This window comes from Heloderma suspectum, chromosome 1 (genome assembly GCF_057233095.1).
Source record: "Heloderma suspectum isolate Gila_16-S chromosome 1, 16-S_ref, whole genome shotgun sequence".
Classification (NCBI taxonomy): domain Eukaryota; kingdom Metazoa; phylum Chordata; class Lepidosauria; order Squamata; family Helodermatidae; genus Heloderma; species Heloderma suspectum.
The window spans coordinates 136,423,662-136,436,342 of NC_139458.1; positions in this window are offsets into that span (position 1 = coordinate 136,423,662).

Sequence of the window (12,681 nt, forward strand, 5' to 3'; positions counted from 1 at the left end):
TGCCAGTCATTTCCTTCTGTACTGCTGGACTGCACCCAGTCCAGTATATTAGCTTGCTCAAGATTATGTGGATAACATGTTTCATGGGCATGCAGATTTAAATGGGTTGCTTCATTTTTTCTTAGAACCATTTTTATTTAATAAAAATATTATTTTTCTTAGAAAGACTAACACAGTAAAACGTAAAACCTTAAAATGTAAACAAAGTCTACCTTAAAACAAACACCCCAGAATCAACTCATGCCAACAGTATGGAGTGGGAACAATAATTACACATAGGCTAAAGTAAGTTATAATATATGGCCATAACTTTATTGGTTGCAGCTTACAGAGTTTCCAGTCATTGGGCAGTCCAACTTCTGGCCAATCTCACCTGCCATTCCCATCAACATTGATGGGAGTGGCAGTTTTGGGCCCACCATGATATAGACCACTAATGGAGGCCCATCCTGTGACCACGTGCTGCTTGGGAGCTTTGATTCTAATGGCTATGAGACTAAATGGTGAGCCACAAAATCATAGAATCATAGAATAATGGGGTTGGAAGGGGCCTACAAGGCCATCAAGTCCAACCCCCTGCTCGATGCAGGAATCCAAGTCAGAGCATCCCTGACAGGTGGCTGTCCAGCCTCATCTTGAACGCCTCCAGCGTGGGAGAGCCCACCACCTCCCCAGGTAATTGGTTCCATTGTCGTGTTGCTCTAACAGTCAGGAAGTTTCTCCTGATGTTCAGCCGGAATCTGGCTTCCTGTCACTTGAGCCCATTATTCCGTGTCCTGCACTCTGGGATGATGGAGAAGAGATCCTGGCCTTCCTCTCTGTGACAACCTTTCAAGTACTTGAAGAGCGCTATCATATCTCCCCTCAGTCTTCTCTTCTCAAGGCTAAACATGCCCAGTTCTTTCAGTCTGTCTTCAGAGGGCTTTGTTTCCAGTCCCCTGATCATCTTTGTTGCCCTCCTCTGAACCCTCTCCAGCTTGTTGTCTGCATCCTTCTTAAAGTGTGGTGCCCAGAACTGGACACAGTACTCCAGATGAGGCCTAACCAGTGCAGAGTAGAGGGGAACTAGTACTTCCCGGGATTTGGAAGCGATGCTTCTATTAATGCAGCCCAAAAGAGCATTTGCCTTTTTTGCAGCCACATCACATTGTTGGCTCAGATTCAGCTTGTGATCAACAACAATTCCAAGATCCTTCTCGCTTATAGTATTGTTGAGCCAAGTATCCCCCATCTTGTAACTGTGCATTTGGTTTCTTTTTCCTAGGTGCAGAACTTGGCATTTCTCCCTATGAAATGTCATTCTGTTGTTTTCTGCCCAGCGCTCCAGTCTATCCAGATCACTTTGAATTTTCTTTCTGTCTTCCAGGGTATTAGCTATCCCGCCCAATTTTGTGTCATCTGCAAATTTGATCAGCATTCCCTGCACCTCCTCCTCCAAGTCATTAGTACAAATGTTGAAGAGCACTGGGCCCAGGACTGAGCCCTGCGGTACCCCACTCGTTACCTCTCCCCAGTTTGAGAAGGTCCCATTGATAAGCACTCTTTGAGTCCGATTCTGTAGCCAACTGTGGATCCACTGGATCGTTGTTTCATCAAGCCCACTTTGAGCTAGTTTGCTCATCAGGATATCATGGGGCACTTTGTCGAAAGCTTTGCTGAAGTCGAGGTATATGATATCTACAGCATTCCCACGGTCTACAAGGGAGGTTTCTTGATCAAAAAATGAGATCAGATTTGTCTGGCAGGACTTGTTTTTGACAAATCCATGTTGGCTTCGAGTAATCATGGCATTGTTTTCAAGGTGCTTCCATATGGATTGCTTTATCATCTGCTCCAGAATTTTCCCAGGGATTGATGTCAGACTGACTGGTCTGTAGTTCCCAGGTTCCTCCTTTTTACCCTTTTTGAAGATAGGGACAACATTAGCCCTCCTCCAGTCATCTGGCACTTCCCCCGTCCTCCATGATTTCTCAAAGAGAATAGACAGCGGTTCTGAGAGTTCTTCTTCGAGTTCCTTTATTACTCTAGGATGCAGTTCATCTGGCCCTGGAAATTTGAACTCATTCAAAGTAATTAGGTGTTCCTTGACCAGATGCCTATCGATCTCAAGCTGCAATCCTGCCCCTTCAGCCTGCACTTCGCCTTTGCCAGGGGAGTCATAGACCCTCTTTTGGGAGACGACTGAACCAAAGTAGGAATTGAGCACCTCTGCCTTTTCTTTGTCATCTGTTATTGTTTTGCCATCCTTATTTAATAGCTGAACAACCATTTCTTTCCTCTGCCTTTTACTATGCATGTAGCTGAAGAAAGCCTTTTTGTTGTTTTTAGCATCCCTAACTAACCTCAGCTCGTTCTCAGCTTTAGCCTTCCCTGCAATTCTGTGCTACCTGCCTGTACTCTTCCTTTGTTACTTGGCCTTCTTTCCACTTCCTATATGTGTCCTTTTTTGTTTTCAGGTTATCCCTAAGCTTTTTGTGAAACCACATTGGCTTCTTCTGTTGTCTTCCACCTTTCCTTCGTGTTGGAATTGTTTGTGATTGTGCCTTGAGAATTTCCTTTTTTAAAAGCTCCCACCCATCTTGGACTCCTTTTCTCATTAGCGTCGCTTGCCATGGGACCTTACTGATCATTGTTCTGAGTTTATTAAAATCAGCTTTCCTAAAATCCAGGGTACGCATTTGACTACACTCAGCTTTTGCTTCCTTTAGAACCAAGAACTCAAGTGCAACATGGTCGCTTTCCCCCAGAGTTCCTGTAACTGCTACTTTATCCACTAAGTCATCTCTGTTGGTTAGGATCAAGTCAAGGATAGCCGATCCTCTAGTTCCTTCCTCTACTTTCTGTAGGAGGAAGTTATCCTCCACATAAGTCAGGAATTTCCTGGAGGGGCCATGTTTTGCAGAATTTTTCTCCCAACAAATATCGGGGAAATTGAAGTCCCCCATTACTACTACATCATGCTTCCTTGAAACATTGGCTATTTGCTTTTCAAAAGTTTCATCCTGGTCTTCTCCTTGGTTGGGTGGCCGGTAGTAGACTCCGACCGTCAGGTCCCTTTTATTCTTTACTCCATTTAATTTGATCCAGATGCTCTCGATGGGGCTACCAAGCTCATCCTCCTGTATTTCTATGCAAGCATAAGTATTTTTCACATACAGTGCAACCCCACCTCCCTTTCTGTTCCTCCTGTTCTTTTTGAACAAGTTATATCCTTCAATTGCTGTATTCCAGTCATGAGAGTCATCCCACCAAGTCTCAGTTATACCTATCAAGTCATAATTTTCCTCCTGTATTAAGAGTTCAAGTTCGTTCTGTTTGTTTCCCATATTCTGGGCATTAATATATAGACATCGCAGACCATGTGCTTCATAGTCTGGCTTTCTTCCTACATGTGTCTGAAGGCTATTATTGGGTGCTATCAGAGCTGTTCTCTCCATTGCAGTGCATGCGCCTACATCCATTGTTACCCCCAACATTACATCTCCCTTCCCCATAGGATTCAGTTTAAAGCCCTCCTGATAAAGTTCTTCATGCTGTGGCCAAACACATTCTTCCCATCCTTTGTGAGGTGCAACCCGTCCCTTGCCAACAGCCCATCTTCCAGGAAGTATAGGCCATGGTCCCAGACTTCAAATCTCTCTCATCGGCACCACCTTCGTAGCCAGTTATTCACTCGGAGTATTTTTCGTTCCCTTTCTATCCCTCTTCTAACTACTGGAAGTATGGATGAGAAAACTATCTGTGCCCCAAAGTTCTTGAGTTTCCTTTCCAAAGCTTCAAAGTCTGACGTGATCTCTTCATAGCTCCGCTTGGCAGTATCATTTGTTCCCACATGGATGAGAAGAAAGGGATACCTGTCAGTGGGCTTTATGAGTGCAGGCAACCTTTCAGTCACATCTCTAATTCATCCTCCCGGGAGACAACATACCTGGCGAGTCCACGGGTCTTCGCGACATACTTGGGTCAATCCCAGATGCAAAATCCCTGATGCAAACTTCACCTCTGTGATATGGCCTTAGTCAAGACACTATGCCTTTCCTTACTGCTGTGACATGCAGATAGTAATACTGACCTACGTTATTGGAGTGTTGTAAGGATTACCAAGATAAGTGAAATTCTTTAAACACTCAAGCCCAAATATGTGTTACAAGCAAATACAGATATCAAGCAAATACATATAACAGTATGCCTGTACTTTAAAACTGGAAAAGTTGTTTGTGGTAGGGGTGGTCAGGAGCAGAGAACTGGGGAGGAGCAGAGAGTTACAAACACTGGCATGTAACATAGTTTTGGCCTCAGAAAGGGCTATAAATGCTAAACATTAGTACTGAGCATTTATGATTACATTTATAAGTTGTGATAGTGTGTTAACGTCGGTGACAAAGTCTGCATCTATGCAGTATTACACACACCATGTGGATCTACACATGTGAGATTCACAGTTTCGCAAACACACTCTTCAAGCAAAGAGGGATCCTGCCCCATTCAAAGTTTTTCTGTTGGCAAAGCTGACTGGTGAACATTTTGGATGGGCACAGAGTTGGGCTGTAACCTTATTAAAGAATCTGTAGCCGTTTCATTGCGTGATCTGTAAACTGAAGGATCAGTTAGAAGACCCTGTTATATATTGGGCAAGAGGACAAGCCAAAGGCAATGTTGAAAAGGTGGGGGTTGAGGAGGGGTATGAAGGAAAAGAGAGAGAGAGCGCGCGCGCACTAAGCGCACAGTCAAGGGTGCAGTTCCATGTTTAAGGGGGCTAAGGAAAATGGTGGAATTGTAAACAGGAGAACCAGAAGAAACCTTCATTGGCTGAGGGCAATACAGCAGGAGGAGAGGTCATGGACAGGGGCATTAAGCTTAAATCTGCATTAATCTGAGTATGACTAAAACAATAAAACAATAATTCTGAAGAGGAAAAAAAAACATTTTTGCTTTTAGGCATTGTATTGTGGTAAGCACCACAGTAGAAGAAGCATTCCCTGCTTTCTGTGAGAGAAAAAAGAATGTGTCATCCACAGGTTATGAAAGCCTTTGTATTAGAAGTGTTTAATATTTTATTAAGGCCTTGAATTTGGTGCAGGGGGAATCAAGCCCCCCATCAGCACCCCAGTGTGAGCCTTCTCTGCAAGCTCTTTCCCTTGTTTTCTTGCCTGTGGCGGCAGTTAATGCTTTACTATTTATTTATTTGTTTATAAATCAGTCCCACCCTTCTGGTACTTACCACCCAGGATGATTAACAACAATTAAAACCACCATGAATATCCTCCAAAAGAGAGACAATATAATAAAAACACAGACAAGTACAGCAAATAAAACAAAAGCATCACATAAAAACAGATTTAAAACTTATCCAATTAAATAAGTGTCTGCCTAGGCTGGAAGGTTTTTGCCATATGGCGTAACACCATAAGAGAAAGAGCCAGTCAAGCATCTGAGGGAAAGAGTTTCACAATTCAGGTGTAGCCATGGAGAAGGCCCTTCCTCTCAGCCCATCTGCTGAGCCTCTGTCACAGAAGGGCGACTTCGGGCACAGGCAGGCTGGTATGGGCAGAGGCATTCTCTAAGGTGTCCTGGACCGAAGTTATTTAGGGCTTTAGAGGCCATCACCAAAACTTTGAATTGTGTCTGGTAAGCAGTGCAGTCCTTGCAGGATGGGTGCAATATGAACCTGTAAGTGAATACTCACCAGCATGCTACACCAATTGCACTTTCTGAAAGATAGCCCCAGTCAAAAGAGCACATTGCAAAATCCAATATAGATGTAACTAAGGTGCATATCCCCATGGCCAGCCCTGTCACTGCCAGAAATGGACATCGTTGGTGCACCCACCTAAGATGGGCCAAGGCACTCTTGGCTACAGCCATCACCTGAGCATCCAGGTGCAAAGCTTAATCCAGAAGCATCCCCAAACTGTGGACCTGATTCTTCAAGGGGAATACCACCCCATCCAAAACATGTTGAATTCCTAGTTCGGACTCTATCTGTCTCCTGACCAGGCAGGGATCTTCATGACAACTGAATGAAAAGTGTGTTGGAGTATTACCCAGCTTTTCATAGAATCGGCTTTGTTCCGTCAGGGACACATGAAGCAAGATAAGCCGAGTGTAGCATACCTTTAAAATCTGGTTTTCAGCGCTTGAAAGAACCACACTTCCGGGTGGGTGTGGAATCCACCCAACTGGGGAAAAGTTAGTTTGCTGTGGAATCTGTGGGTTGGATTCATAAAAATCCAAACTCATTTGATTCTGTTGCAGATTTCTCTGACATCCCCACTTCTGAGCTTTCTGGAATGGCTGGCATGATGCCGCCCATTATTGTTCCTGGGGAGAAATACTCACATATTATCATATGCTGGAGGAGCAGAATTGACTTTAGTGGGAGCCACAACATGTTCACTGTCAGCATAGGAGGCAAAGACTGCAGCCTGAAACAGAGAAAAATCATTTGCTGAACAAAATATGTTCATTGTCATCTCCATCATCATTGTGACCACAGGCAGCATCATGGTGACCGACACCCTTCAGTGCTACCACCTCTGTAGCCATCATCATTAGAGTAATAATGGCCTCAAATTCCTCTGATGCGGAATTCTAATAGTGCAGCTGCTACCACTGCTACGAGGAACAGAGTCTGTCAATCCTTTTACTGTTGTGGGCATTCCCCCCACCCCCCAGGCTGAATAATGAGTTGGAAAAATGAAAATGGCTTTTTATGACCAGATCCACACATGCTGAAGCCATCTTAATATATTATCCCGTGCGATATTCAAAGTGTGGTGGGATGGTACCGCCATACTGGAGAATCCACAAGGCCGGGCAATGTCCCCTAAGCACCACTTTCTGGAGTTGGCCATCCAAGTAGGAGCAAAGCTGTTGGAAATTGGAATACATTACTTTCCACACTCCCAGCTCAGTCACCCCAAAAGGATATCAAGATCAATGGTATCAAAAACCACTGAGAGACCACGGATAATCAACAGGGTCACGGTCTCCCTGTCTTTTTCCTTACATAGGTCATAGGCAATCAAGGATGTTTCCATGACAAAACCCAATCTGAATCCTGACTGAAATGGATCCAGATAATTGGTCTCACCCAAGACTGAGTTTATATAAATGTGTCCATCATTTTTTACATATTTCATTCTGAATGAATTTTTAAAATGCTGGGAGAGTCCGACAGACAAGTGATGCCTGGTCTTCAGGGCTCCGATCAAATAAAATCTCTTTATCTCATTCAGCTTCATAATAATTCTATTCCGATTCCATTTTAAATAAAATAAATAAAAGGGGAGAGAGAAAGTGGCTGCTTATTTTATATTAATTCTCTGCATAGAGCAGATCAACAACTGAACAGGAAACTGCAAGGCCAGCTCAAGACATTGCTGCCTGAGATGAAGGACAAAATGGTGCCCTTTCCCTACACCACATACAGAAGCTGACAGGATGTCAGGAGGAGCACCTTGGCGGCCTCTCTCAGTAGATTCTAATAGCCAACTCAAGACACAGATGAAAGGGAATTCTTTTCAAAGCTTTAATCCCATTACAGCTTAATGACTCTTTAATGATCACCAGCGGCTAAAGCAAGGAACAGCAATGTGGACTAAGCTTCAGGCAGGCAGGCAGTTGATCCCTGTTTGAAAGAGAGTCACTTGAAGACCCAGAACTTATGGGCTAGGGAGAGATCCTCCCTCTTTCCCTTGGGTCCATGGGAGGCGGCCGTTGCTTGCGTGCCAAATGGGCGCTACGCCTCCTTTCCGCGCCCTCCATCGCTCGTTGCTCCCTGTGTCTGCATTGAGCATCTAGCAAGCCCCCCTCCCGCACTCCCTCACTACCAGGGTCACTATCTATCTCAGGAATGCCGGCAGGAGAAATCTCTGCCAGGTGCTGAGCCTGTGAGGGATGAGCTGGCTCCTCTCCTACAGATTGTTGTTCCTCCTCAGAATCAGAACTGCTCTGGGGCTCTCTGGGCTCAGTTTCCACCCTGACACAGGACTGGCAGTTGAATCTTACTTCAGCACTGGTGACACGAAGTGTCCTCCACTGCACCTCAGGGCAGCAGGCTAGTTTAGGGGTCACAGGACAGGCGACATGGCACTCACACAGCTCTGTCCGCCAGCACTTTGCCACCTCTCCCTCCCCCAGGCTTGAGGCAGCTGCCTCACTCTGCCTAATGGTAAGGCTGGGGTTGGGAAATGGAATGTAGATTTTCAGAGTATATATTTAAAATCATAGACACAGAAACACAAAGGCTCTTGAAATATATATATTTCAAGAGCCTATATATATATGTATGTATGTATGTATGTATGTATGTATATACACACATACCTTACCATTAATCCATCTCAGAATGGATAGAGCCAATCAATGATGAAAGCCAAGTAATGGAAATCAATCAGAACAGTAGAGAGAATCCCGTAGCCTATGTGCGTCTATCCAGTTATGATCTGGATGGTCTGTTGGGAAGGAAATTAGGGAAAAGATGATGAAACAATTCCCTAAAACCTGGAAGGACACAAATTCTGACCATTTAGAAGAGTCTGGAAACATAATTTAAAACCCATCAAGATGATTTAGTACATTCCCTTTGCGCAATATGAAATTGAAACAGGCTCTTCCCCCCCACCACTTTTTTTAAAAACCTAGAGCTCACCAAAGAAATGTGAATATCCATTTTCAAGACATTTTAATGCTGATCGACCCATCCACTACAGAGAAAAAACAAAGAACTCCTGAGGACCCGAGGGCAAGAGATTCTCCTTCAGGGCTGCACTTCCCCAATGGCTTCCAACAAACTGTGTAGATCCATCTTCTCTCAAGCCTTTCCCTCCTCCACATATGCTCCTTTAATCCCCTGCTTCTCAAGAAGCAGAGGACCCAAGTTGTCCAGCATTATTTGGGGGATGTGGGGAAAGAAGATTTGATGTGCTACTATCAAAAGAAGCAAAGCCCTTACTGGTGAGAGAAAGAAACTGAGCAAGAGAGAGAGACAGAGACAGACAGAGACTGACTGACTACCTGAAGCACATGGGGGCAGGAATTGTTGGCCTGTCCTCCAGAACATCCAAAACTGTACCAGTGGTGCAGAAACCAGAGTGTTGGTCATTGATCATGAAGAGCTGGGTTCAAATCCCTACTCATCCATGAAGCCAGGGGGGTGACTTTAGGCCAGTCACTAAAGCCCTATTCAGGCACTCCACGTCTATGCAGACTCAGCACACAAGGTGGGGAGGGTGAGAGCAACTGTTCCCCCCATCACTGTCCTTGTTGCCCTGCACAAGTTGGAGGCCAATGTCTGCAGCAGCAGGGGGTCTGTTCGACTTGTGTTGGCCCCTCGTCTGGTGTAGAAACCTGGTTTTACAGGGTTCCAAGTCACAACAGGGAGCCTGCATGAGGAGAAAAGTCTCCCTGCTTCAGACAGTATCACTTCAGCTCATGGAGGGCGACAGGCATGGCAACGAGGAGGTCAGAGGGAGCATGCTCGTCCTCACTCGCTCCCCTCATGGGTCAATTAGACACGGAAGTGGAGGGCCTGAATAAGGCTTCTCTCGCAGTATAAACTACCTCAAAGTGTTGTTGTGAAGGGAAAAATGGGAGGAAGGCTGTGTGCCATCCTCAGCTCCTTGGAGGAGGGGATGTGATTAGGGGTGTGTGGCACTGGGAATTCTGTTCCATTTAAGCATGACAGGATTACACACCATTTCTGTTCCGATGAGTGGTGGCAGACTGTAGCAGATTTTTTTTTCTGATTCTGGAAATTTTCTTTTTTTGGTGAACATTAAGTAGACACAGTTTTTTTTCAGGTCCTGTAACTTGTGCAAATGGAATTGTGTTTTTTAATTTTATTTTTGGGGTCTAGAGATTTGTGCAAATAAGATTCCCCCCTTCAAGCCTTTAAATTTGCACAAATGGGGTTATAATTAAAAAAAACACACATTAGCACGGGTCTTGCGCAAGTGTGTATTTGCACAAGTCTGCCTGTCCTCCATGTAGCCCCACAGAGGCATATTCCCATTGTAAATATCCTTGTCACTTTCATCCTCTCCACACACTCCTTTGTTTAGCCCAGCAGAGCCATATTCCCTTCTTGACAAAGAAGTTGTCAATATCATCCTCCACTTCGGCACCATTTGTGCGCATGTAAAGACCCAAAGAAGAAGAAAGCCATATGTGCAAATTGCTGCTGCAATTTTTTTAAAAAAAATCCAAAATCCATGTATTGGATCGACTTGCTGCATATCACATCGACACCAGTGGGGGAAAATGGAACAAAATCTGCCAGGATCAAACCAGTAAAATCCATCCAGATTTCACTCCAAAATGGAATTCTCATACATACCTAGATACACTAAAAATGTAATTAATAGCAGCTAAGGCTGAAATTTTTATCAAAGTTTCCTGGAGTCCATCGCCACTTCACATGTAACAATAAACCATGAATTGTGGCATAACAAACCACATTGTAAACAAATTCCAAGCTGGTGCATGAAGCTCATTTATGTCCTCCCTTCATGCAGACAAGGAAAGAAGCCATAAAAGAGAAAGCATGATGTCTGAACCTGGGATAGTGGTTAAGTGCACTCAAACAAGCCAGGATTGTAAACCAGCTTTAAATTAGAGTTTGTTGTTGGCTTACAAATCCTGGTTTGTTTGGGCAAATTTATCTATAATCCCAAGTTCAGATGTCAGACAAAGCGCTCTCCCTCCTGGTTTGTTTGCCCATTCACACAAAGGGAGAAGCAAAGTCAGAACATTTGTATTTGCTGCTGCTACATAGAGCCATATTGTGTTGTATTGCATTTTAACTAGCTTATTTTAAAATTGTTTAAATTTGAGGTGGTTTTACAATTCATTGATATTGAATATTACTGTTGTATATTGTAAGCAGCCTTGGGAAGGGTATGGAAAGCTTAATCTGATCAACAGAGAGCAACCCCTTTGAACCAATCTCTGTAGATTAGATTAGCCTTTCCAGCAATAACCCCACCCCTTCAGGGAAACCCTGAACCAGGTTCATATAAGCAGGTACCAAACACACTTACCCCCGTAGCTTTGTTTTCTACTTTGCGTAGTTTATCCAATGCCCAGCCCATTCAAGGCTTCTTTTGAAGTTGGTTGCTGGGACTTGCAAGCTGCTGGCCTCCATATTGTACATATTGCACTATCCCTGGTGGTTGGATAACAGTACCACAGATCTCCTGTCCTGCCTGAATTATGCTGGCACCATTTGTGGGAATGAACACCACTGTTCCGGTGGCCAGTTTCATTGAATCTTTTTCCATAGCTGCCTGCAGACAAACACATAGCCCAAAGAAACTAACAAATAAAGACCTCTCTCTCAGATTTGAACAAATATTACAAATTACATACATAGAGAGTGATGTCTGACATGGAGCCACTAAAGGTAGGCTCTCTGCTAGGGGAATGGCACACAGGTAAGCACTTGATCAGGTAATTACTCAGAAGTCCCTTCCTGTGATGCTCCTCACCTGTAATGGCCGCACAAGTGCAGATTGTATAATAACAGGGGACACCCTCTGAAGTCTGGTTTTAGTTTCTTTTCTGATCTAATGCCTCTCCAAATTCAGCTTGCTCAAGATGGTAATCCTCCCCCAGGAGCTAATTTCTTAGTGACTCGAACCTTCCACTCAGTCCAACAAGGATGGGTGGCTTCTGTTATTAGAGGGGTTCTAGTTATTCAGTAAGGGGGGGGAAAGCCCTCTGAAACTGTGCAGAAGCTAGTTGACTAACCCTTTCATTGCTGAGTGTTGGATCAATTAAGCACTGTCCCCGGATTAATTTACTTCATTGCCAAAATACATATGTTACACCACTTGATTTGCTTGTTCGCTGCCTCCCAATGTATTTCCGAGCTCACCAGAAAATAATGAGAAAGGCAAGCAATACAGGTGGTTTATCAGCATCAGACTTTGACTCTTGCTGCAGCATTCTGCTATGATGCTCTGCATGCTTCTTCCACTTGAGATATTCTTCATATCCCTGCCAAAGAGCCCAGCATCTCTTTCTGGCTTCTTCTGTATCTTCACTTCCAGTCCTGACTCAGGATTGGCCTTTATGAGCACCGATGGTTAATTTTCCTTAGAAAGGGTAGGGAGATTTTTATTTAACCTGGGATGTTCCTGTTCCCCTCAGCACAGCAATCTTACAAATAAATGCTCACTTTTCTACTATCTGTGGAGTTAGTTCAGTCTCATAAACCTTTTATCTTTCAGTCCTAATTCTCACCAAAGATGAGGAATAAAAGTGTGTCTGGACTCTGGGCTATCATTTCACACTGAGCTGAGTTCTTCTTTTTACAAAGAGTTCTTTCCACACAGATGAATGTCTCCTCAGGTGTTATATTGTAAGTGCATATATACAAAGTGTATTTACTCTATAGGTGTATTTTTATATGGGCTTTTAGGTATTAGTGCTAGGGCTGGGCTGAAAGTTCAGCTGTGATTTTTGGGGTGGAACTTTGAAGGGTCTTGCGGGGGGGGAGTAAAAGGGCAATATTCCTTGGGGTGGGGGGAGAAGAAAAATCACAAAATATCCAGAGAGACAGAGAGTTTTACGTGGAAAACTGCACCAATGACAAAGACTTTTCCCTTCCTTTTTTCCCTTAAAAAACAAAACAAAAATGTCTTTTGCCACAGTGGCAGTGGCAATGCTCCTCAAACA